At 36.3% G+C, this 22,465-nt stretch overlaps 1 protein-coding gene and 1 pseudogene across 2 annotated transcripts in view; one reads left to right on the top strand and one right to left on the bottom strand.

The window, feature by feature from the left end:
- Positions 1–22,465, top strand: part of LOC306849709 (uncharacterized protein) — a 919,849-nt gene that overhangs the window by 537,755 nt on the left and 359,629 nt on the right. The gene's annotated exons all lie outside the window — the stretch shown is intronic.
- LOC306849102 (nephrocystin-4-like) overlaps positions 1–22,465 on the bottom strand; it is a 179,726-nt pseudogene that overhangs the window by 46,716 nt on the left and 110,545 nt on the right. Inside the window, exons 10-13 of the transcript in view lie at positions 21,321–21,450; positions 14,555–14,610; positions 7,642–7,776; positions 2,898–3,046 (exon numbers count right to left, since the gene is read on the bottom strand). The product of the transcript in view is annotated as a nephrocystin-4-like (transcript). The remainder of the gene's footprint in view (positions 1–2,897; positions 3,047–7,641; positions 7,777–14,554; positions 14,611–21,320; positions 21,451–22,465) is intronic.

Below are 22,465 nucleotides of genomic sequence, written 5' to 3'. Positions count from 1 at the left end.
ATAACGACAACAGGACTTTAATGTGTTCTTCCAGTGACTCACAACTAATTAGAGAGACAGTAATTAGGCCTACACTTATACCAGGCTTTTAATTGCCACAGACAAAGAGGAATGTAATATTACCTATGGATCATGGTCATTTTCTGCTGAATTACACATTAATAAGCCTTGCTTATTATTTTCACACTTGCCTGCCCAATAATTTTTTTATGAAGATCCACACAGAAAAAAAGATTAAGACTGATAGAGAGAAAGGAGAGATACATAAACAAAGCTAAAGGCAGACTGAAAACAACACTATCCTCTGTTTTGGTTATCATTTCTTAAACTTCATTTTTATGCATTACTAATGTATAATCTCTATATGAATTTAAAATATTGAATTAATTACATGATATGCTGATTAATACAAGTCACAGATAAACATGATAAAAAGGGGATTTATGCATATATGTATGTAATTTATAAATATTTATTTTTTTATTTCAATTTTAATCTATTTACTTATTTAATTAATTCATTATTTATTTATTATCGAACCTAATCCTATAACTGGCCCATACAGTCCACAGCAATTCATTTCAAATTGAGTTTATAAAATGCTAATATAAAATGCTAAAGTTTTTTTTTTTTTCTCAAACCAAATTGCATGGATAGTCCTAGTTATTAATAACTTGATCTCAAAACTGCACCTGCAATAACAATTGGTTTTCTCATAATGACAACTGACCAGGGGGAATTGGACTCAAAACCAGCAACTCATTTAAAACCATCAGAACAAGAGTCAAGAGATGTAATATGTAAATGTTTAATCATAATGTCTCAGGAAATCAAAAGGACTTCTGTCCTTGTCTGTGATAGTCTGAGCTCTTCATAAAATACAGGCATAAAAAAAATCTGACCAAATTAAGGTCCCTCACATAGAAAAAAATATATATAATTTGAATTAACCTCCAGTCTAAATGTAAGAACTTACTTCATTCCAGCTGGTTTAGTATTCAGACTTCAATTTTAATTTTATAGGTCTCAATCAGATAAGACAACTGACTCAAATTAGGGTTCTAATTTTAAATAAAGTTTCAGCATCACAAGTTGGTTCCTTGTGCTGTGTGAATCTGCAGTTCCAGATGTAAATAATGTTGGCCTGTCAACTGTCTTTGGTCAGAATCAGATGATGCACTGACACCGAACAGCTCCTGAATGACAACTCTGCACTCTGACACACTTTAAATGGCCATCTCAACTCACGGCTTCAGCAAAACTGTTGCCACTTTTAAAGGACAGTACAAGCCCACATACAAAAACAGACAGGGCCCAGAAATACTTCAGCTAAAATAAACATGACATAAACAAATGTGCTGGTGTCTTGAAAATAGCAAAAGCAACAGAGAGGGATATTGAGAGAGAAACTGGCATTAGAGAAAACAGAACATTTGTGCATGATGGGGATACAGAGTGATGTTCTAAAGACAATGCTCTATCTCTATCTATCTATCCATCCATGTATCTATCCCACATCGATCAGCTTATCTGTATACAGTCTATAATAAGGATGTCAATTTTCAATCATTCCCATGATCGATTTAATTGTTAACCTCAATACTGCAAAATACATCCATTGCAGTGGGAGAGTTACCAGCATGACAGGTAATGCAAATGCAATTCAAAACCCCAGCTTTCTCATCCCAATGAAAAGGTTTTTAGTCTAAATAAAAGGTTATGAATAGATGATAATGACCATTTGATAAAATGAGTGCACCATAGTTTTGGGATAATTTTACTATGTTGGCTGTTTTATTTTAATTACCTCTGAATGCGGCTTTTAAATGGTTTCATGGTGCTCGTTATTGTATTTTTTAAAAATTGCAATTGACATTATCGGCATTTAAAATAAAATGATCCCAAGCGTAACTGTGCCACAAGGTCAGTCAACCGCTTCCACTGGCGGTGCTACAGCAAAACACACTGCTGCTCAAATCATGAAACATTTTAATGTGAGTATTATAACACAAGTGAAGTACAAAGCTTTGTTTATAAGAGAAACAATTTGTTAGTAGGAAAATGTAACATCGTAACCATGCTTTTGGATTCATGCCGTTCGAGCCCATAAATTTAAATCGGTCACAAAATTCCACGAATGCAATATTAACTGTTTTCTTTTTCAAAAACCTCACCATCTCACACTCTAATTTTGCAAGTTTATTTTTCTTGTTTTACAATTTTAATCCATTTTCGCATGCAGGGGGTGTGGGGGTGGGATTAAGAATTTGTTCCTACGATGTAGTAATTTGTTTCAATTTAGCTAAATCATGGGTTACCTAGGGAAAAAATGAATGAATCATGAAATGTGGCTACAATTAATAAGTCATAGGAACGATTTAACAAATTGTAGGAATTATATCAAATTAGCTATACTGGCCATTTACAAATGGTGTCATTTGCTTTGGAATATTGGGAGAAAACATGAAGATATGAGAAAAGAGATGGGCTCTGTCTGTCTATTCATGTAGTGATTGATCCATCCATCCATCAATCATCTACCATCTATCAGTCTGAAGATATTTCTCTATGAATTTTGGTTGATGATGTTGGAACTATGAGATTATTATAATATCGGTGTTTACATATCAACATCTATTCAATGTTCATCAACTTAGTTGAACAACATTAACCTCTGCTAACACTTAGTGTACCTGCATTTACATTTCTAAGAATGAAAACAAAAACAAATGTAGTCAAGAAAATTACAAAAAAGGAAAATAGGCATAAACCTACCGCTTTTTTGGTACCAGAAACATAAGTGGACTTCTGAGAAAAAAAGAAACATTGCTACAAAAGTGAAGAATATGGCTACTGCATAACTTAATTATTTGTTAGTGTGTCTGTCCGGTTCTCACTCAGCAGCGTGTGTTCCGAGGGTGATGACAGGGGCGTGCACTGGAGTGAAGGTCAGCTCCTGCATCTCATCCTCTTCTTCACTTCTGTTTCCCTCTCTCTCCTGCACACTCAGCTCCAGATGAGCTATGCTGCCGGCAACTGGACGCTCCTGATTCAATTTAAATCAACACACATAGGCAGAAAGAGAGAAAAACAGACAAATTCAAGAATCATTTTGGACTGAAGTTCAGCAGCAGATCCTGCAATACAAAAAGCCCAGAGGCTTTGATGACGTTTTGGCTCATACATCTTCAGTGTACGATTATCTCTCTCTGTGAGGACTCTGAAAAATACTGAGAATATTTCATCAGCAAACCTAAAAAGAACCTCCAAAAATGTGCAAAAAACATCCTTGTTTGAGGGTAATGACAGATATTTAGGAAGCAGATGAGAATGTTAAGACAACAAAGAGGTCAACAGATCAGAGACAAAAGTTCAGTATTGGAATATTTCACAAAAAATAACACCACAGCCAATAGAAACCTAACAACCAGATGCTCTACAAGAACTTCAAGTTCTTTATGAAACGCCTGAAGACACGACTCTTCCACAAGGACTTGATCAAAAACCAACTGCAGCATTTTCTATACTCTTACCTAGCTTCAGACAGCACACCCACAGGCCACCAACAGTCTGTTCATTGACCGTCTGATTTATATTGCTAAAAAAAAATTGGCAAGTATTTCCTCAATCAGGCAAGCTTTAATCTGACTGGCTGGCTTTACACAGTTTCTGGGAATCAAGGTGCACTTTTGTTTTTTGACTCGAAACAAAACTTTTCAAAGTTTTCAAGCTTAGTGACATCAAATCAGATATAAGATAGTTTAGTTTGAGACTACTAACTTACCACAAATAGAATTGCATATTTTGTTTCATTATTATGTCTATTATGTCTGTGAAATAATGAATATTTTTTTCTTTATAGTTTTTTCTTGACAGCTGAATAGCTTAACGCAGAACAATATAGTTGTGCTATTATTTGCATTTTTCCTTAGTGGTCTAATAATGTGGTATATTAGATACATCATATTAGACAAACCTACTCCTAAATGACATTGACAAACAAAACAAAATACGGTAGCACTTTAGAATAGGGAACACTTATTCACTATTGACTACGACTTTTCCCTCACTAAATTTCTAATTTGCTGCTTATTAATAGTTAGTAAGGTAATTGTTAAGTTTAGGTATTGGGTAGGATTAGGGATATAAAATAAGGTCATGTAGAATAAGGCATTAATATGTACTTAATTAGTACTAATAAATGGCTAATATTCTAGTAATATGCATGCTAATAAGCAACTAGTTAAGATAAAGTGTTACCCAAAATACTTCAAGCCAAGTATGGCTAAGTAAGGATAGTACAAAAATTACAAAAATTTTAATGAATGAATGAATAAAATAATGAATGGATAAAATAAACAAGTTTCACTAACATACACTACTGTTCAAAAACTTGTCAGAATTTTTTTTTTTAGCAAGGATGCACTAAATTGATCAAAATACATGTATCTATTTAAGAAATATTTGTATTATATTTATATAAAATAAACCCTAGATAAACATAAACACACACACAAACGTATGTGTTTCTATATAAATATATACAGTACACACACACACATATATTATGTAAACACAAACTTTTATTTTGGATGCGATTAATCGATTTGACAGCCCTACTCACAATATTACATGTGCATCTCAGAAAATTTGAATATGGTGAAAAAGTTTTTTCTTGTAACTTATTTCAAAAAAGTGAAACGTTCATATATTTTAGATTTATTACATGTAAAGTAAAACACTTCACAAGTTTTTTTGTTTTAATTTTTATGATTAGCGCTTACAGCTCATGAAAGTAAAAAATCAGTATCTCAAAATATTTGAATATTTACATTTCAGTTTCAATAAATGACCATCCATACAGTATACATTCTTGGTATCTCTTGTTCTTTGAAGCCACAATAATGGTGAAGACTGCTGACTTGGCAATGGTCCAGAAGACAATAATTGACACCCTCCACAAAGAGGGTAAGTCACAGAGGGTCATTACTGAAAGGGGTGGCTGTTCACAGAGTGCTGTATCAAAGCATATTAAATGCAAAGTTGACTGGAAGGAAGAAATTGGGTAGGAAACTGTGCACAAGCAACAGTGATGACCGCAAGCTTGAGAATACTGTCAAGCAAAGCTGATTCAAACACTTGGGAGAGCTTCACAAGTAGTGAACTGAAGCTGGAGTCAGTGCATCCAAAGTCCTCTTTTCAGATAAAAGTAAATTTTGCTTTTCATTTGGAAATCAAGGTCTGGAGTCTGGAGAGGCACAGAATCCAAGCTGCTTGAAGTCCAGCGTGAAGTTTCCGAAGTCAGTGATGATTTGGGGTTGCCGTGACGTCTGCTGGTGTTGGTCCATTGTGTTCAAAGTCAATGCAGCCGTCTACCAGGAGATTTTAAAGCACTTTATGCTTCCATCTGCTGACAAGCTTTATGGAAATGCTTTATTTCCTTTTCCAGCAGGACTTTAACACCTGCCCACAGTGTCAAAACCACTTACAAGTGCTTTGCTGACCATGATATTACTGTTCTTGATTGGCCAGCCAACATGCCTGACCTGAACCCGTATGGAATCTATGGGATATTTTCAAGAGAAAGATGAGAAACAGTCAATCCAACAATCCAGACGAGTTGAAGGCTCAATAGTGCCTCAGCAGAGCCACAGGCTTCCATGCCACACCTCACTGATGCTGGAATTTGTGCTAAAGGAGCCCCGACCAAGTATTGAGTGCATAAATTAACATACTTTAAAGAACTTGAACTTTTCTGCTTTGCAAATCCTTTTTTTGATTGATCTTAGGAAATATTCTAATATTTTGAGATACTGATTTTTTACTTTCATGAGCTGTAAGCTCTAATCATCAAAATTAAAACAAAAAAACTTGTGAAGTGTTTTACTTTACATGTAATGAATCTAAAATATATGAAAGTTTCACTTTTTGAAATAAGTTACAAGAAAAAATGAACTTTTTCACCATATTCTAATTTTCTGAGATGCACCTGTACTGTATTTTGGATCAAATAAATGCAGCAGTGGTGAGCAAAACAGACTTACAGTTACTGTACTATTTATTATATTTACCTATTAACTTGTACTTTTCTGGCAAATTTTAGCTCTTTGTATCACACTTGTAATGTGACTGCCCACTTTTGATGAATTGCTTGTGTGGTAGCAATCTTCATTATAGTTATGTATATGTGGCATGCTGGTATATGCATTCAAAATCCCATTCAATCATGCACACTATACACACACATGCTATGCAGTCTACTTAAAAATGCAATCGTAAAACTTCAGCCAAATTACAAGTGAGTTCTAACATTCTGCATTTGTGTTTTAAAAGTAGTACAGCTCAGGATGACCACACATATTGATATTTTTAAGTCAGCTCAAAGCAAATCCAAAAAGAATTTGAAATTCTAATTTGAAGATAGGAACGGGAGATTCATAGACAGAAACAAAAATGCACAGGGAATAATTTAACACCATCCCAGAATCACCCAGAAATGACATGCAGGAAACTGAGCATAGCAGAAATTTCCTCCCTAATCTAAGCAGAAGAGCCCATGTGTGGCACAAACAGGCTTAAACAACTGTGGAGGCGGTAACAAAGCACTTTGTATGTTTATTTGCAGATTATCATATAGTCAAATGCACCGCATGACTAAAGGCAACGGCGTAAACATACATGCTCCCACACACATGATTAACATAATATCTGTGGATAGCTTTGTGAAAATGTGTGATATGTTACCACTCTATACAGGCTGTATCTACACTGGGTATTTCCACTAAAACAACAAAAACACATTACCATTACAAACCGTTCCTAGCCCAGTTTTCTCAGCATGGCTAGCTGATGTTGCTGTGAAACAACTGTAATAATGCACTTATGGTTTTATAGTATAATATAATATATTTTTTACACAACAAGGTACATTACACTAGTTAAAGGAAATTTTGTTTCTTCAAATTCAGTATTGCATCAATTGATCATCATATCAATTGATACCGCAAAATGTTGATGATCATGTGAATCATGAATCATTTAAATGTACTTCCGAGCTCAAGTGAACAAATCCGCTGGCCCACTGATGGATATATTTTGAGTGTGGAGCTGCAGTCACCTTAAATCTCATTTGCATGATTTTCCAATTTAGTGGCATACACTTGCTGAACCAGATCAAGTTTTAAAGTTCTGGCCTATCTCTCCAGTTTTTGCAGTAAAGAAAAAGTGGCACTTACCGTAGATCTTATGTAAGCATGAAACATTATAATGGTGCAGCTAATTTTGTCAAACCGATGGGACAGTTAATGGTGCTCATAGAAGTTCTGCAGTTTGATACAAAGTTTTTTTTGCCAAAATGGTATTGAACAATTGCAGTTCTAACATTAAAAAAAAAAAAAACTAATTTTAGTATGGAATTCCTTAATGCTGCTCTCAACAGGTTTGGTGTGGTTTTTGTGGTGTACAGGTGTCTGTATATTGAGGTAATGCATGTGCATTTTTTCTATGCCATATTATGTTTTGAGTGTAGGTGTTTTATTCCTTTGCATGAATGTATCTCTGTGCTTTGTTTTAAAAGAGCATATATAAATTTGTGTGTTTGTGTTGGGTGAGTGTGTGTGCGTATGTGGGTGGAAAACTTACGACATGTGACAGCTGGTGGGCCGATGCCATCGGGGAGGGAGAAAGCAAAGAGGGGAGCTGTTGTTGCCATGGAGACCCCACCGTGTGGCTCATGGTCGGGTAGCGTGAAGTCGCAACCAGCTGAGAGAGAGACAGCTGAACAACAGATCCAGAAAAAGGAAAGAAAGAAAAACATTTAATACATATTTATCGTACAAAACAACGGGCGGAAGCATCTGGCGGTATGGCAATCCCCCGTAGATGGCATCTACTTAAAGCCAACATCCAGCCAACACAAAAGCAGGATGAAATTAGAAACCTGTTTAGGTATAAATGTGACAGATCCAGCTTTGGGTGCTGCTATGCACATGTTTTCATACAAGACCTAATTTCTCTTTCTTCACTTTGAGCTTTTCACCGTTACTGTTTGCCTCATGCTCCTAATTTGAGTCTCTATTGTCAAAAGTAACATTATACATCAACATCAATACACTCAAGCACTTTCTGACGCAGTCATCGATTTCTGCCTCTTTGAGAGTCTGATATTACTAATTTCATCTGCTGAGTTTCTAATCTGCAGTTTTTAATCTAGAGTTTTTCTCTTTGGATAAAAATATCTTTTAAATTTCCAGTATTTTGACTTGACATGTTTATTGATTTTAGTCTGTTTTACTCTTAATTTTAGTAGAACAAAGACAAATATATGTGCAAACTGTCTTTGTTGTGAAAACATAAATTCTTCTTCTTCCTCAAAAAAGTTAATATCTTGTGTTTTTCAAGCCCCCAGAAGAAAATGTGTTAACAGTTTTAAAACAATTTTGTAACTTTTTTTTATTATTATTCACCCTGTTGTTTTTATGGACCTAATTCAATATTACTCTAATAATAATGTTGTCGTTGTTGTTCAAATATTTTTATTTTATTTTAATAAATCATATAAAATATAGTAATGAAAAAATACAGTAATAACTATGTACTGGAACAAAAGATTAAACTATACATAAGTAATAATCATAAATTTACTTTACAGAACAACAGTAAAATTACAATACTAATATTCTTTTCTGTCAAACATATTCCTTTGCTTTCAAATGTTAAACCATAGAGCTTTTATTTTAGCGTTTATTATTATAAACGATTCTCATTACAAATTTGGGAGATGATTGGCTTGTTGCAATTTCAAAGTTATAAGCGATCCAAACTCAGAGAAAGGTCACAAGTTTGCATCCCTGTATTACAGCAAGCAATAACACATCATATCATAATCATAAAAAGCACTCTGATACTTATCTAAATGAAGACATTAAAGCTGTGGTGATGTAACTGTGCCGCTTTTAATCAGATTTAGTCAGATATTACTGTTTGAAAGACTTCCTCCAGTGCTAATGCTCAGAGATCTGTACTTTAGCATGCATCAATTGCTGATGTAAAGCACCTCTCTGCCCTTAAGAAAGGATTGGATGGATTCACAGGCTGTGTGATGTGATCTGTGTAGCACAGAAGTGGATGACTGTGATGGGGTCAGTGGTATTAAACTCATGACTCAACTGCCTCCAATACAGCCTAAATCACTGGCAGCCAGTAGACCCTAAAAGCATTTCTCTACTGACCTCAATAATGTCTAAACGCATGACTACAGCAAGCCTTAAAACTCACACAGCCCAGAACTGACTGATCAACTAACTGCATAACAGATATATATATATATATATATATATATATATATATATATATATATATATATATATATATATATATATATATATATATATATATATATATATATACACACACACACACAATGGTATTAAAAAGTGCTGGCCCCCTTCCTCTTTTTTCTTTTTTTTGCATGTGTGTCACACTTTAATGTTTCAGATCATCAAACAAATTTAAATATTAATCAAAGATAACACAAGTAAACACAACATGCAGTTTTTGAATGAAGTTTTTTATTATGAAAGGAAAACAAAATCCAAACCCACATGGCCCTGTGTGAAAAAGTGCTTGCCCCCTAAACCTACTAACTGGTTGGGCCACCCTTAGCAGCAACAACTGCAATTATCGCGTTTGCGATAACTTGCAATGAGTCTGTTACAGCGCTGTGGAGGAATTTTGGCCCACTCATCTTGGCAGAATTGTTATAATTCAGCCACATTGGAGGGTTTTCGAGCATGAACCGCCTTTTTAAGGTCATGCCACAGAATCTCAATAGGATTCAGGTCAGGACTTTGACTAGGCCACTCCAAAGTCTTCATTTTGTTTTTCTTCAGCCATTCAGAGGTGGATTTGCTGGTGTGTTTTGGATCATTGTCCTGCTGCAGAACCCAAGTTTGCTTCAGCTTGAGGTCACGAACAGATGGCCGGACATTGTCCTTCAGGATTTTTTGGTAGACAGCTGAATTCATGGTTCCATTTATCACAGCAAGTCTTCCAGGTCCTGAAGCAGCAAAACAGCCCCAGACCATCACATTACCACCACCATATTTTACTGTTGGTATGATGTTCTTTTTCTGAAATGCTGTGTTACTTTTACGCCAGATGTAATGGGACACACACCTTCCAAAAAGTTCAACTTTTGTCTCGTCAGTCCACAGAGTATTTTCCCAAAAGTCTTGGGGATCATCAAGATGTTTTCTGGCAAAACTGAGACGAGCCTTATGTTCTTTTTGCTCAGCAGCGGTTTTCGTCTTGGAACTCTGCCGTACAGGCCATTTTTGCCCAGTCTCTTTCTTATGGTGGAGTCATGAACAATGAACAGGCAGTTCGTTAGATGTTGTTGTGGGGTCTTTTGTGACCTCTTGGATGAGTCGTCGCTGCACTCTTGGGGTAATTTTGGTCGGCTGGCCACTCCTGGGAAGGTTCACCACTGTTCCATGTTTTTGCCATTTGTGGATAATGGCTCTCACTGTGGTTCGCTGGAGTCCCAAAGCTTTAGAAATGGCTTTATAACCTTTTCCAGACTGATAGATCTCAATTACTTTCTTTCTCATTTGTTCCTGAATTTCTTTGGATCTCAACATGCTGTGTAGCTTTTGAGGATGTTTTGGTCTACTTCACTTTGTCAGTCAGGTCCTATTGAAGTGATTTCTTGATTGCGAAAAGGTGTGGCAGTAATCGGGCCTGGGTGTGGCTAGAGAAACTGAACTCAGGTGTGATAAACCACAGTTATGGTTTAACGGGGGGTGGGGGGGGGGGGTGCAACACAGGGCCATGTGGGTTTGGATTTTGTTTTCCCTTCATAAAAAAACCCTTCATTTAAAAACTGCATGTTGTGTTTACTTGTGTTATCTTTGATTAATATTTAAATTTGTTTGATGATCTGAAACATTAAAGGGTGACAAACATGCAAAAAAATTAAAAATCAGGAAGGGGGCCAACACTTTTTCACATCGCTGTATATATATATATATATATATATATATTTGCTGGGAATCCCTGGTTTACATTGTGCTGATATCAGTATCGTGCTGCCCTGATGAATAGCAACAATATTTGTGATCCTCGTCAGACAACAGACACAAAAAACAAATGACTCTCACTACAATGAGTTATTACACCTATCACTAAAGAAGAGAAATAAGAAAACAGAGGGAGAGGAAAGAAAGACAGATCCACATGACAGCAGAACTACTGACAGATACAGTGCCAACAAAAAAGGCACAAGGTTGGAATAAAAATCATGCACGTCGATATTCACAAAGCCAGCTCTTGTTTGATATACACTCACTTTCATGCATACTAAAAAACATAAAATCAATAATGGAGGCATAGCGGTGTCTGAAAGAGAGGGAGAAACAGATAGAGAGAAAGACAAAGGCTATTTTTAAAAAGCATTAACTATAAATAGAGGATGAGTGCATGCATTCAAGGCAAGCATTTTAACCCACTAACTCTGAAATAAAGTGTATGGGATGTGAGGATAGCTGGCGGCATTATTCAGAACTTGTGCATTAAAGCACCATAAGTCAGAAATGCAATAAGGTACTGTACACCTGAACATCACATCCAAATGTGCTTTTTATTGTGTTTGTCGCAATACTATAACCTTCTCCATGAAGAATACATGTGACACTGCCATAGAATTTTTCAAATGTTTTCCAGCCTTGACTTTGGGAGCAAGTATGATGCCACACAATGATGCCTTAAAATGCTGCCCGCAGAAGAAAGCCTACCGGATTATGGAACAGTTGTGATATATTCATTTAAAATCAAACACATCACATTAAATGCATGTGAAACATTTATTAAACCCACTCTGTGGTTGATATTAGACAACAAAGCATGGTTCGTAAGATGTAGAATGACTAAACCAGTCTGTGCTTGCCACTCTGATTCGAAGTGTGAGTGAAAGAGAGAAAAAATTTGAGAATGAGACAGAGTAGCCCATTAATCAGAGAGATGTGCCATAGCCTTGACAGGCTTTTCAGACCAAGTGAGGGACTCAAGCTTTATAGAACAAACACAGGCAGCAGGGTCGCTGAAAAAAAAAACACTTGAATCCACCTTTCCAAATTGGCGTCCCTCTAAATTAGTGCCGTACCACAATCGATGTGGACCAGATCCACCCTTCTACGCTGTGGAGCCTAGGAAGTGTCACTGGATATTTTAAAGGGTCCTTAAGGTCTGACAGCATCTGCTTTGTTTTCTTTTGTTTTGCTGAAATGTTAAATCAGGCTTCACTGAAGGGAGAGAAAGTCTGAGCAATTTGGATTCAACACATTTGTGTTTGTGAGCCAACAAAATCTTTTTTTACTGACAGGGAAACGTGCAATACACCATCTGAAAATGGAGGTAGTTCATCCAGCCATTAAAGTGCAAATAAAGACCTAACTGCATATATAACTGCAGTTTGTCTATCGCTAAGCTTGTTTTTCTCTCAATTTTAACTTCATATTCAGTCAGCCCCATCAGTGGAGATTTTTAGATCTCTTTAGAAACACATTTTTTTACACACATGACATTTCAATTGGGGCAGTCTTGGGTAGTGGAGATATTTTTGATTTTTGATATTTTTGATTCACTGCACTGAAATGAAAATTTAAGGTTGCAGTCTGTGCTGGCTGTAATACAAATAAAGACTGTGTTCTGCAAAGTGATGGCCAAAAAAATTAACTTTGCTGGTTCCATGCACAACTGAAACAACCAGTGTAATCCAATTCACAAACAAATAATTGGTATGAGCCAGATCTTTTTAGTCAATGAAAAAAATACAGCATGACAAGTGTAGCTCAATTCAGAAACAAAATCAAATCAAATCAAATCGATATAAAATCAAACCAAAATCAAAACTTAATCAAATCAAATCACATTGAATTAAATAAAAAAAATCAAATCAAATCTGAAAGAAATCACTTGGAATTGCATTAAAACTAACCAAAGCAAAACAGATTAAAATCAAATTAGAACTTAAATAAAATCAAATAAAAATCTCAATCAAATCACGTCAAATTGAATTAAGACTGGATCAAATCAAATCAAAATTAAAATCTAATAAAAATTACAATTGTATTAAATAAAATCAACTCATATTGTATAGACTCAAAATCAAATCAAAGCAAAACTGTGCTAAATCAAATTGAATCAAATTGCACTGAACCAAATTAAATCAAATCAAAACTTATCCTTTAAAATCAGGGGTGTCCAGTCCTGTTCAGTTTAACTCTGATTCTTTTGGCAGACTGAAACCAAAATCTGCAAGACGTTGTCGTTTCAAACTCGTGAGACCTCCGTTCATCTTCGAAACACAAATTAAGATATTTTTGATGGAATCTGAGAGCTCTCAGACCCTCCATACATAGCAAGGGTACTTACATGATCAAGGACCAGAAACGTAGCAAGGAGATAAAATAATCCATGTGACATCAGGGGTTCAACCATAATTTTACGAAGCTATGAGAATACTTTCTGTATGCAAAGAAAACAAAAATAGTCAAGTCAAGTCACCTTTATTTATATAGCGCTTTTAACAATACAGATTGTGTCAAAGCAGTTAACAGTATCAAATTGGAGGATAGAGTGTCAGTAATGTATAAAAATAACATTAAACACTACATTTTCAGTTAAGGCATTTCATTATTGAATTCAGAGATGTCATTGTCTAGATCAGTTTAGTTTAAATAGTATCTGTGAAATCAAATTGACGATAATCACTAGAAATTAAGTGTCCCCAACTGAGCAAGCCAGAGGAGACAGCGGCAAGGAACCAAAACTCCCTCTGTGACAGAATGGAGAAAAAAAACCTTGGGAGAAACCAGGCTCATTCCCTCCTCAATAGCGACTTTATTCAACAGTTCGGCTCCTCTACGTCAACGTAGTGCCATTTTGGAGAATATTCGCTGGACGGAAAACTGCGTACGCTCTTCTGTGTCAACCGCACCGGATACGTCTTCTATGTATATGTGTACGCTTTGATTTGAACGAAAACAGCGCATCCGGTATGCGGCTAACACAGAAGAGCAGTAAATTCCGTTTTTATGACTGGATTCCGAGATCCCGTCCGCGTTTTCTGCATCGGGGAAATCATAGGGCCCTATATATTTGTACACCTCGTAGATCAGCAGCTGAAAAGAGGTCGTGAGCCTCTTGAGTTGCTGTGGGAAGTGAAACTGAACACAGTGTGGTATCTGAAGAATAGTAGTACATTCTCCATCCTGGTCTTCAATACTCTTTCTTCAGTTTGCAAACTCTCCCTAAAACTTCTCAAGCTTTCATGCTGCAATTCTGCCGTAACTCACAGAAAGCGGCGCCCGTGTGCTCGGGTCAGCAGAACCGTTCTGATTCTGTCCAGCGCAGATTCTCAGACACGTTACAACATCACAGTCGTGATACAGCAGAGTTTGTTCTAAAACCGCTGCCATTCTGGTGACACAGAAACAAACTGCACCCTGGGAGAGCGCAGGAGAATTTTAGCGTGTGATGATTTCGAGTGACTTACCGCTGGGCCGCGTGGAGACTGCAGCGCCGAAGCCGTTGGCTCCAAGATGCGTTCGTCTGAAATTCAAGTATATAAAATTAAAATTAGAGCACTTTAAACACTCATTCCCTCCTCAATTGTTTATATTTGCAAAAACTGAAGTATGTCCCTCACGACAGGTTTCAAACTGTTAATTAATGTCATAGGTTAAGTTGAGCTGCTAAGTAACACCAATGACAATAGCTAAGGATTATTAAATGTTTCATGGTTAAAAATAAAAACTTAGAACCATGCAAATGACACACTTTTTTCTCTTTTTCATCACATGCTTAGACTTACAATGGCTATGCATTGTCCATAAGACCATAAGTTGTCACATTTGTTCACAGTGTATTACTATTTCAGTTTACACAGCATTACGTCAGCGAAATGTGGACTCTGAGGACTGCTAAGGCTCAGGGTGGCATTTGTGACAGGGCCTCAGGCTATCTGGCCCATGCTCATTTGCATTCATGGTGTAAAGACAGCCTGAATGACCCACCGAATGAATCACATTTGTCACGTAAGCCTGGCAGCGGTAGAAAGGGCATGGGCTGGGCGAGAGATGAGGTTAGAGTCACAGTGAACAGAACATCATTCCCTCGGTCAGATAATGAGGTCAGCTCTATACGCCACTATGAATGACCTCACACAGAGACCTGGTTTATACCCAGAATTAACATCAGCCTTTAAAAGGAATTGAAAGAGTTGTGCAGTCTGATCATTTAAACAAGATTCAGATGTCATTTAAAATGCTTATGACCACTTCATATAGTTATGTCTCACCAGAGCCAAGTAGTAACTGATTACATGTAATCTGGATTACATAATCAAATTCCAAAATGAAGTACTTGCAATTAGATTAAATAACATTTTAAAATACTAGTAATCAGGCTACAGTTACTTTTTATGGATTACATGTTTATTTACACAATAGCAATACATTATTCATAATTTTTTGATGCTCCCTAATTCCTCTTTTTCATCTTTTAAATGTTTCTTTCTAAAATAGCCTACTGCTTATATATACCCAGAAAGTCTTCCAGTTTTGTAGACATTCACACAAAGACCAGTCATTACTCAGGTGGCGACATAGCATCTGACCATTTGATTTACAAAATTGATTTCAGGTTTAAGAAGTGATTCATATTGCAGATGAATAACTGCTGATGAACACATTCATTTTTATTATGTTCACAGGTTATTTAACCATGTATTTCTGTGTCTTTAGAAGACTTTTGTTTTTCAAACACATTAAAATGCACAAATTTATGAATTCACAAACTTTTTTTCTCATCTGATCCTCTTTCACCTGAAATATTTACTTGAAGTACCCCTGAGATTTTAAAATAAATATTTTAATAATTAAATATCAAATTAGCATGTTCACGGTTCTCTGACATTGGTTATCAGCAACGGATTACAATTTGTAAGTAATCTACACAGCTCCGTGTGTCACATACAATTTAATCGGCCTGTCCATATCTTTTTCTGTCAATATCTTTACTGTCGATATCTTTACTGATCAATTTAACGCATCCTTATTGGTCACAAGAGACACATGTTACTGCCAGATGTAACTGCCAATCATCTCGTCTGACCAACTGTGATCGAATCACCCGAGACGGATGTTAACAGTGGGTGTAAACAGGGCCAAAGTATCAGGAAACTGAATGACAGATTCTCATCTGTAGTGAATCCTGCGCATTTGTGCTCCTTTATCTGATCTAAACCTCTTCAAACACAATTACCAGATGCTTGGATGAGAAGGCCATAAGCTGCCTTATGTTAAACCAGACACTTTTTATGACTCACTCTTGTTTTTGGTAACTGATTTTTATAAAATAAGCGCCTGACAAGTGTGAAATCCTGTGAGAGTCTGAAATTGGGCGCTTGGGATTTGACACCAACAGAAGTGATGTAACTCTAACAGAATGTGCTAAACCATCTGTGCTTATGGGACATGGGCGAACAAATAAGTGTACATTAATCAATTCTCCTTTAAAATTAAGGGTGAAGCCAAAAGTCAAGTCAAGTCACCTTTATTTATATAGCGCTTTTAACAATACAAATTGTGTCAAAGCAACTGCACAATATCAAAATAGGAAAATAGTGTGTCAATAATGTAAAATGACAAGATCAAACACTCAAAATCAAAAAAGCCCCTATCTGCTTTAATATAGGAGCTACAAGGAATAGCATTCTAATGTTTTGGCTTTTTATTGAATGTCAGACCCTTGATGTGTCCATCCATTTAGTGTAAAACCCCTGGTTAATGGGCTGGAGGGGGTTTGCGCTTCAGGCTATTGTGACTTCCCAAAAACCCTGACTGAGTAAATGTTCTGGATGGATTTTTATTTAAGGAGAACATCCTCTCAGCCACCCTGGTGTGCTTTGTAAGTTGGATTTCACCTCCCTGTCTGGAACAACAGATATCAAACTTGCCTGGTGATTTTTTTGAGTTTGTGAAGGGAACATTAATGATTAACCTGTCTGAGAATCAGAGGGACGTGACAAGAGACTAATTAACCTGCTTGACCCAGAGGATGCATTTTTTTTAAATGCAAAAAAACAGATTCATATGCTGCTGCTTTGAAATGAAAAGAAAAAAACATGCAGATAACAATGTAGGTGCAATATAGCGCACATCGACTTTCATGATACTTTTAATGTGCTTTTTGTGCAATTTTTAAAGCTCATTTAAAAGTCATACAATGACATGTTCATGAGTAAAACTCTCCCTCACTAACTTTCTGTAAGCTCAGTATTTTAATATTACTGAAAGCATTATTACATGCAACATGAAAAAATTACACATTTCATCTTGAAATTGTATTAGTATCAAAAAATTACAATACATCCACAATGGGCCACCTGTGCTACTGCCATTTAAAAGGTTTGGGGTTGGTAAGATTTTAGCATTTTTGAAGAAGTCTCTTATGCTCACGTTTATTAGAATAAAAAATATTTTTTATAATTTATAAGAACTTTTCAACATATTTTACAATTTTATTGATTCTAATGATGGCAAAGTTGAATTTTCACAAGTCATTACTGCAGTCTTCAGTGTCACGTGATCCTTCAGAAATCATTCTCATATGCTGATTATGTGCTGAAGAAACATTTCTCATCAATTTTGAAAATGGTTCTGCTGATGAATATTTTGGTGGAAACTGTAATAATTGTCAGTATTCTGTATTTTTTGATGAATAAAAAGTTTAAAAGAACATAATTTGTTTTAAATAAAAATAATTTGTAGCTTTATAAATGTCATTTTTGATCAATTTAAGGCACCCTTGCTGAATAGTATTAATTTGTAAAAAAAAAAAAAAATCTAGTAAGGTATCTATCCTAGTATGGATACTTAAGTTATAAAATGTTTAAATATTCTGAAATGAAATGAGACACTAAAATAACATCCTCTCTACACGATTGCACATCAGGTACAGTTGCTGGTACTGTCGATGAGGACATCCAGAGATGTGTCTGCATGTGTGGCAGTGTTTCCTTGCTGAGTGAAGGTGACCACACTGTTGGGTGATAACATGTCTCACAGTAATGCCTCCGTCTGATGCTCAATCTGTTACTGCTACATGTGTGAACTCATCATCCCATCCAACACACTTTCTCTCTCTCTTTCTAACCATCTTACACCCTCCCTCTCATTTACACTTCCTCTCCTTTCTTCGCGCCCTCTTATTTCCTCATGTGTAACTTTCACTCACACCTTTTTAATCAAATTTTGGGAGGTTTTTGGAGAAACTCCAAAATGCAATATATTTCTTCCCATTAATCCTGATATGACAGAACAATGGAGAGAAAGACAAGTGATGACCAATTACCACACATCTTGCTCTCTTTCAGGCAGCTCACTACACTCAGAAAAAACTCAGTTAAAAAACAATCTAAAAAATTGACACACACATATTTACAGTTTGATCGGCAGCATCAGCTACTTCGAAGTATTTAGTCTCAGAAACGAGCTCTCCGGAGACAGAACCAATCAACTCTTGATTGACTTCCTGCATAATGCGGACGGACAGGCTGCCACATCGGCGGTGATTCACACAGGCTAATCGAACTGCTGACATGTGCACTACGAAAAGCGCTCTCATAAATATGCATGGATGTTCTCACAACTACACATTCATTATGAATCATGCATTGGTAAATACTGCGCACGATTGGCTAAAGGGCAAAATCACAGGCGATATTTTTGTGTTTGATCAGCATTCATCGGTAGTAGATAGAACAACCAACATCAAAGAGAGAAATGAACACATTCTGATCATCGCTGCCTGCGTTTCACACTCTTCTCTTGCTCTCCGGCTCTTTGACAGTCAGAAGGCATCCAAACAATGAACATTTCTGCTGTGAGAGATGGGGAAAGTTTATAAGGTAGTTCATGAAATATTAACAGATTTGTTTTTAAGCATTTAAAGCCAAGCATGTTGATTTTATATTAAAATACCAGAGACAACTATGACCCAGTTAGTATCAAAATATTAGAATAGTATCAAAATATTACATCCTGACCAACCAACCATGACTCAACCAATGGCACTAGCTGTAGGTTATCTATCAATATTAATGAAGAAATCTCAGAGACATAAGTAGCGATAGAGAGATGGTAAGGTGTTTGAAGATTCATGCATGCTGGGAGTCCATGTCTTAGAAAAGAGAGAGAGAGACTTGGCCGAGTGCCTGGCCCTCAGGCCAGAAGCTTCATCCCTCTTTGCCCAAGAAGGTAGAGCTCAAGTGAGGAGGAGTTAAAAGAAGCAAGAGTGAAAGAAGAAGACAGCAAGCATATGCTACTGTCTTCTTTCATTCTGCCCCTGACTATATGACTTGGCAAAACCTGGGACATTCAAATTGACCGGAGCACATTTCACCCGCACAGCACTACAGAAGTCGTGCTGGTGGGTCAGACCCTCAACCTCCAAACATCTCACCCACCAGGAGCTGATCGCTATCTGAAACTGTGAAATGCGAGATATGCAAAAACTCCCTTTTAATTGGAAGGCAAAGATTGTGACGGAAAAGTAATTAGTAGTCATTCATTTTGTAATTATTTCCCCCCAACATATCAAGGGTGATTCATTTGGGCATGACAATTCTTTCTCAAACTATTCAGGATCAGATCCACAACAATTCGTAACAAAAATGTCAAATTAATTATTAATAATTTTGGTTATGGGAAAACAGTAGATTACTTGCCAACTTTAACAGGCAAAGACAAAAAGATTTATTCAAATATGTTTAAATATATTTATTGAAAACATATATTTAAAATAAGTCTATTAAGGCCAGATTTACTAACAGCTTTCACCAGCGCAAACCATCTTTTGGCGTTAAAATTGTACTCTCAGGATTTACTAAAGACGCCCAGTGAAGAATTAGCGCTGAAAAGGCGTGGACAGACCTAATCGAATATGCATTTGTAGGAGTTTCCCTTTCAGATGCATGGGAGGAGAGTTTGCGCTCGTCAAATTACTGGTAATTGCGCCATTATTTACCGCCCAAAAAACCATGTCTTAAACTATATTGCACATGAAATGGCTGCACTTGTTGTAGCTAGGAATGCCAGAAGAACACATTATCCGAATCCAAACATATCCATACGCTAATTTGTGCTGCGCTTGGTAGATTGCATGGGTCATTATGGAAATAAGATGTTGCGTCTGGGTTCTTTAATTCGCGTTGTCGTCAGTAAATCACCCGCAGAAATTTCCACGCATATCAGCACTGTTTTGGAATTGTGCTTTCGTGCTAATTTTCCCTGTTTAGTAAATCTGGCCCATAGTCAATGAAAAATAACTGCTTTCTACTTTAATACATTTTAATACTTGTGAACGCATTTTCAGCAGCCATTACTCACATGATCTTATTATTACCAATGTTGAAAATACATATGTTTGTGGAAACCATGATACATTTATTTTTCAGGAATCTTTTAAGAATAGAAAGTTCAAAAACAGTGTTTATTTTTAATAGAAACCTTTTCTAACTTTATAAAATATACATTACTGTCACTTTTGATCAATTTAATGCATCCTTGTTGAATGGAAGTAATACTTTCTAGCTGACGAAGAATCTAACAAACTTTTGGGAGATCTTCCTGTTGTTAACCTCCTATCTTAATAAAGACAGAAAACAAACTGTTTTGTACATCATGAGATGCACAGGTATGGTACTCCAAAGGACTGTTTGACAACAACTCAATCAACAAAACTTAGTGACCCAGAACTTTAGATGCCTATTTACACTGCACACTGGAATTTCACATTTAAAAATCTTTTTAAGATCTGTCCTCAGATAACATCAAATGAATAAACTAAAGGGAAGTACATTGTATCAGAATAATAATTCTATTAAGCAAAGTTCGTCTCCCAGGTGCTTTGTCTCTAAGCGCAATGTACAGATCCCTAGTCGGACTTTGATGACTCAATAAGATACACTAGTCTCCTGGTCTTTGCATCTGAGTTTCCTATGCAATAGTCAGTAAAAATATTAAGCATATTCTTGTAAAACACTTTAAAAAGCCTGTATTTCGATGACTAATGCAAGACAATTGGCTGGATATGTAGCAGCACTGAAGACAGACCTTCTGCTGAGAGTGGTGTTTAATTTCTGTGTCAACTCTTTGATTATCTCTCTGGATAGAGCATCACAGCCTTGTAAATCAGCACAAGGTAGAAATGAAAGGTCTCACATCCGAGCAGAAAAACAACAATAAACCCTGTCTCACCTTGGGATGCTGAAAGTAACTTCTTAGGTGGCGATGCTTCCCGGGGGCTCACTTTCAATGCCGTGCTGCAAGAAGCTCCTTCCACACTAGATGAAAACTTGAACTTGATGACACATTTCCCCGAATTTGTCTGCGAGAAAATTGCTAAATTTTCTTTCAAGGGAGTGTATTCATGAATGTTTACCAGATGTTGAGTACTTTGTGTTATTTCTCTCAACTGCTCAACCTAGTTTTGTCTAGCCGTAACATTTTTTTCCATCCCTAATTAAAGCCAAAGTGTGTCATTCTTTACTATTTAAATACTTTCTTCTGTACCAATTCTAAATAAGCCATTTGAAGATTTATTTTCCCCCAAAGTTTCAAAACCTTGCTCCCTATCATAGCAAAACTGGCTCAACTTTTGGAGTGTGTTTGACAGGACTGTGTGTTTATCTGACCAATAGCAGATGAACAGAAATCACACACTTGACCTTCAAATCACCTCTATGCTACTATATGACAAATATAAAACCTTTCAGCTCAACGTAATTGGTCTTTACAAACCCAAACAAGCAGGTGTTGTGACCTAGAGTGTGAAACCCTCACACATTCAATCTAAACTTATTCATCACCACTGATGAAGCATTTAGTGTAACTAGGGCCTGGGAAAGTTGCCATGGTGAAAGAGCCACAAGAACTGCAGCCCACAATTTCCTAATCATGTTAATCGACTTTAATATGACATCAGTAAAATAAAGAAGAGACGGATAACAGGCTAATGAAAGAGTAATGATGATTCTAGAGGTTAGAGGACAACTTGGACACTTTGTTGAGTTAAAATGGCCTTAGACTAGGAAATGTTCAAGAATAAGGGGAGACTTTGTACAAAGAGGATGCCTGGGTTATTGTCAGCTAATGAAGAACATCATGTAATAATGTCATTCAGGACTGATTAGACCAAGGACGTGAGTGCCGAAATAAGCCGCACATTAAAATCTAGTTGTTGGGGTCTAGTAGGTCTCAGTTGTCTGCAACTTTTTTGACATAAAGTGCCTTTTTCAAATTAGTATAATTACAAGGAAATGTACAATAACAACAGAGTTTTAAAATGCCGAGGTAAGATCAGAAATAAATGACATCAGGTTTCAGAATGAACCAAAAGGATG

Source organism: Barbus barbus, assembly GCF_936440315.1.
Source record: "Barbus barbus genome assembly, chromosome: 29".
Classification (NCBI taxonomy): domain Eukaryota; kingdom Metazoa; phylum Chordata; class Actinopteri; order Cypriniformes; family Cyprinidae; genus Barbus; species Barbus barbus.
This window is presented reverse-complemented; position numbering and strand designations above follow the sequence as displayed.